The sequence below is a fragment of the Monodon monoceros genome, unplaced genomic scaffold, assembly GCF_005190385.1.
Source record: "Monodon monoceros isolate NGI ecotype Baffin Bay Population unplaced genomic scaffold, NGI_Narwhal_1 Super_Scaffold_22, whole genome shotgun sequence".
NCBI classification, from domain to species: Eukaryota; Metazoa; Chordata; class Mammalia; order Artiodactyla; family Monodontidae; genus Monodon; species Monodon monoceros.
Window position 1 is genome coordinate 85,156,491 of NW_021703779.1, and position 6,000 is coordinate 85,162,490.

Sequence of the window (6,000 nt, forward strand, 5' to 3'; positions counted from 1 at the left end):
CGTCTCCCTCCCACCCTCCTTATCCCACCCCTCTAGGTGGTCACAAAGCTGTGGTATGTGGCTGCTTCCCACTAGCTATCTGTTTTACATTTGGTAGTGTATATATGTCCATGCCACTTTGTCACTTCATCCCAGCTTACCCTTCCCCCTCCCCATGTCCTCAAGTCCATTCTCTACGTCTGCATCTTTATTCCTGTCCTGCCCATAGTTTCTTCAAAACCATTTTTTTTCAGATTCCATATAATATGTATTAGCATACGGTATTTGTTTTTCTCTTTCTGACTTACTTCACTCTGTATGTTTTTCCTAACTCTATCCAGTGAAAAGCCTAGAAGCAATGACAACTCAATAGCAACAAATATCCAGGTCTGAGTCAGTAAATGTACAAGATGAGCCTGAGATATCTTGTAGCAAAAAGCGAGGAAGCTATCAAAAATTACTGGGGGTCTGTCAAAAGGAAAACAAGCCAGTTTGAAGGGGATTCCACTGGCCAATGATGACACAATTTGTGCATTAAAGGTAATGAATGGACATCTGTTTTTAGCTCAGGCATATTAAGAGCTTGGAAGTGGAATTGCCATCCTTAAAAATTTATTTTTTTAAAAAATGGAGGTCACCAAAAATGGTGGAGTAGGTAATTCCAGGGTTCCGTCCCTCCACAAAAGCAACTAATAAGCTATCAAACTTTCAGAATCAACTTTCTGGGATCTCTGGAATCTAGTAAAAAACTCATACCAACCAAGGGAAAGCTTAATGGAGAAGATGCTGCATTACAGTGAGAGGACTGTGGCATTTTAAATTGTGTGCTTGTCATCCCTCACTCCAGATTGGCAGCAGCTGTGAAGATAACAACCTAACCTCCTGGTACAGGTTGTTGTGCCAGAGGGAACAACGATACAGACCTTATCCTCAAGGAACTGTGAATGTGTATTTTGACCTGTCAAATGTGCTGCTTCCTTATTGTTTGTCTGGATGATCTATCCATTGTTGAGAGTTGGGTATTAAGGTCCCCAACTATCATATTACTTTTTATTTCTCCTTTTAGCTCTGTTAGTTTTTGCTTTATATATTTAGGTACTGTGATGTTGGGCATGTAAATATTTACACTTGTTATATCTTTTTGATGGACTGACCCAGAATATTATTCACTAGATAGATAGATAGATAAAAAAGAAATGAACTCTCAAGCCATGGAAAAACACGTGGGAAAATTAAGAACATGTTACTAAGTGAAGGAATACAATTTGAGAAGGCTACATACTGTATGATTCCAACTATATGGCATTCTGAGCAAGGCAAAACTATGAAAACATTAAAAATATTAGTGGTTGCCAGGGGTTAAGGGGGAGAGAGGGATGAATAGGCAGAGCACAGAAGATTTTTAAGGCAGTGAAATTATTCTTTATGATACTACAATGGTGGACACATGTCATTATACTTTTGTCAAAACCCACAGACGGTTCAATACCAAGGGTGAACCCTAATGTAAACTGTGGACTTTGGGTGATAAAGATGTGTCAAGGTAGGTTCATAGATTGTAACAAATGTACCATTCTGGGGCAAGATGTTGATAATGGTGCAAGATGTTGTACATGTGTCGGGACAGGGGTATATGGGAACTCTGTACCTTTCACTCAATTTTGCTGTGAACCTAAAGCTGCTCTAAAAATAAAGTTTAGCAGTAAAGGAAAAAACTCAACATTTTACCTATAGCAAAGGACGTATTAGGCAAAATTAAAAGGACAAATAAATGAAAGGGAAGAAACTGCCTATGTTCTTTTCTTTTTAATTTTTGTGTATATATTGCAGGTTTTTGATTTGTGGTTACCACAGGTTTCATATACGTTGACCTATATCTGCTTGTTTTAAACTGGTAGTCATTTAAGTTCAAACACATTCTAAAATATCTACATTTTTACTCCCATCCCACACATTCTGTGTTTTTTCATGTCATATTTTATATCTTCATGCTCATCTTTTAACTGTTTATTCTAGTTATAGTTGCTTTTACAATTTTTTTCTTTTAATCTTCATACTGGATTATTTAAGTGGTTGATCTTTAGCCTTTACTTTTATTTGTTTTTCCTAGTGGCATTTTCCCTTTCCTATAGATTTTTACTTCTTTTCCACTTAGAGAAAATCCTTCAACTTTTCTTTTAGAGTGGGTTTAGTATTGATGAACTATCTTTTAGTTTTTGCTGGTCTAAGAAGTCCTTTATCTCTCCTTCTATTCTAAAGGATAATCTTGCTGGGTAGAGTATCCTAGGTTGCAGGTTTTTCCCTTTCAGTGCTTTAAATATATCATGCCACTCCCTTCTGGCCTGCAAAGATTCTGTAGAGAAATCAGCTGCTAGCCTTATCAGGGTTCCCTTTTACATGACTCTTTGTTTTTCTCTTGCTGCCTTTAAAATTCTCTCTTTAACTTTTGCCATTTTAATTATGATATGTGTTGTGTGGGTCTGTTTGGGTTCATCTTGCTTGGGACCATCTTGCTTCCTGTACCTCAATATCTGTTTCCTTCTTCAGGTTTGGGAAGTTTCCAGCCATAATTTCGTCAAATAGATTTTCAATCACTTTCTCTCTCTCTTCTCCTTCTGGAACCCCTATAATGTGAATGTTGATATGCTTAATGTTATCCTAGAGCCCTCTTAAATTGCTTTCATTTTTTTAATTTGTTTTTATTTTTGTTGTTCTGATTGGGTGATTTCCATTATTCTATCTTCCAGATGACTTATGCATTCTTCTGTATCAGTCTGCTATTCATTTCTTCTAGTATGGTTTTTATTTCAGATATTAAATTCTTCATTTCTGATTGGGTTTCTTTTATATCTACTAGTTCCTTGTTGAAGTGGTAATTGTTTACATCAATTATTTTCCCTAATTCAGTTAACATTTTTATTACAAATGTTTCGAATTCTTTATCTGGTAAATTATTTCTGTTTCATTGTTTATTTTTTCCAGAGTTTTCTTTCAGTTGAGACAAGCTCCTTTGCTTTTTCATTTTGCTTAACTTTCTCTGTCTCTATGAATTTAGGTGAAACACTTACCAATTGTGGTCTGGAAGGGGTGTTCTTATGTGGGAGCATCCCTATACATACTGCTTGTGCCCAGTGTCTTTGGTGGGAGGGCTGGATTTGCTATGGACCAAAGTCCTGTCTTTCCTTAGGTTGTGCTGGTGGCTATCACCTTGGTATGGAATGGAGTTGGAGATGGAAGGGCTAGAGCTGGCATTGGGTATGAGGTGGAACTTCCCTTCTGCTCAATGACTGTCACTGCCCTATCAAGGACAGGGTTTGATCCCAAGTTGTTTGAGCAGAAGCCCTGAGGGTCAATCCTGAGCTAGAAATACATAAGCTGCCAAGACTGAATGAAGAAGAAACAGACAATTTGAACAGACCCATCATTAGTAGTGAAATTGAATTTGTAATTTAAAAAAATACTCCCAGCAAACAAAACTCCAGGACCCATGACTTCACAGGGGAATTCTACAAAACACATAAAGAAGAACTAATACCTATCATTCTCAAATTATTTCAAAAAATTCAAGAGGAGGGAATACTCCCAAATTAATTCTACAAGCTCACAATTGCCATAATACCAAAACCAGACAAAGACACTACCAAAAAAGAAAATTACAGGCCAATATCTTTGATGAATATATATATATATATACATACATACATATATATATATATATATATATATATTTTTTTTTTTTTTTTTTTTTTTTGCGGTATGCGGGCCTCTCACCACCGTGGCCTCTCCCGTTGCGGAGCACAGGCTCTGGATGCGCAGGCGCAGAGGCCATGGCTCACGGGCCCAGCCGCTCTGCGGCATGTGGGATCCTCCCGGACCGGGGCAGGAACCCACATCCCCTGCATCGGCAGGCAGACCCTCAACCATTGCGCCACCAGGGAAGCCCTCTTTGATGAATATAGATATAAAAATGCTCAACAGAATATTAGCAAACTGAATCCAACAATACATTAAAAAGGATCATACACCATGATTAAGTGGGACTTATTCTAGCGATACAAGAATGGTTCAATATTCACAAATCAATCAATGTGACACACCACATTAGCAAAAGGAAACATAAAAATCATGTGATCATGTCCATAGACACAGAAAAAGCATTTGACAAAACTCAACATCTGATCATGAAAAAAACTCTCATCAAAGTAGGTATAGAAGGAACATATCTCAACATAATAAAGACCATTTATGACAAACCCACAGCTAATATCATACTCAACATAATAAAGACCATTTATGACAAACCCATAGCTAATATCAAACCCACAGCTAATATCACACCAATATCAATGGTGAAAAGCTGAAATCCTTTCATCTAAATTCAGGAACAACACAAGGATGCCCACTCTTGCCAGGTTTACTCAACATAGTTTTGGAAGTCCTAGCCACAGCAATCAGAGAAGAAAAAGAAATAAAAGGAATCCGAATTGGAAGGGAAGAGGTAAAACTATCACTGTTTTCAGATGACATGATACTATACATAGGAAATCCTAAAGATGCCACCAGAAAATTACTAGAGCTTATCAATGAATTCAGTAAAGTTGCAGGATACAAAATTAATACACAGAAATCTGTTGCATTTCTATACACTAACAACCAAGTATCAAAGAGCAAAATTAAGAAAACAATCCCATTTACCATAACATCAATAAGAATAAAATACCTAGGAATAAACCTACCTAAGGGGGCAAAGACCTGTATTTGGAAAACTGTAAGACACTGATGAAAGAAATTGAAGACAACACAAACAGATGGAAAGATATACTGTGTTCTTGGATTAGAAGAATCAGTGTTGTTAAAATGACCACACTACCCAGGCAATCTACAGATTCAATACAATCCCAATCAAAATACCAATGCCATTTTTCACAGAACTAGAACAAAAAAATTTTTAATTTGTATGGAAACACAAAAGACCTTGAACAGCCAAAACAATCTTGAGAAACAAGAACAGGGCTGGAGGTATTATGTTCTTAGACTTCAGACTTTACTACAAAGCTACAGTAATCAAAAGAGTATGGTACTGGCACAAAAACAGACACATAGATCAATGGAACAAGATAGAGAGCCCAGAAATAAATCCATGCACTTATAGTCAGCTAGTCTATGGCAAAGGAAGCAAGAATATACAACGGAGAAAGACAGTCTCTTCAATAAGTGGTGTTGGAAAACCTGGACAGCTATCAATACATGTAAAAGAATGAGATTAGATCATTTCCTCACACCATATACAAAAGTAAACTCAAAATAGACTAAAGACCTAAATGTAATATCTGAAGCCATAAAACTCCTATAAGAGAACATAGGCAGAAGCCTCTCTGACATAAATCATAGCAATATTTTTTTGATCTGTCTACTAAGGCAAAAGAAAAAAAGCAAAAATAAACAAATGGGACTTAATTAACTTAAGGAAACCATCAAAGAAATGAAAAGACAACTTATGGAATGAGAAAGTACCTTCAAATGATATGACCAACAAGGGATTAACATCCAAACTATATAAGCAGCTCATGCAATACAATATCAAAAAAAAAAACCCCACCCAATTAAAAAAATGAGCAGAAGACCTGAATAGACATTTTCCCATAGAAGACATACAGATGGCTAACAGGCACATGAAAAGATGCCAAACATCACTAATTATTAGAGAAGTGCAAATCAAAGCAACAATGAGATATCACCTCACACCTGTCAACATAGCTATCAACAAAATGTCTACAATAAGAAATGTTGGCAAGGATACGGAGTAAAGGAAACCCTTGTACACTTTTGGTGGGAATGTAAATTGGTGCAGCCACTATGGAAAGCAGTATGAAGGTTCCTTAAAAATCTAAAAATAGAACTACCGTATGATCCAGCAAGTCCACTCCTGGGTATATATCCCAAAAAAACAAAAGCCCTAATTTGAAAAGATACATGCAACCCAATGTTCATAGCAGCAATATTTACAATAGCTAAGACATG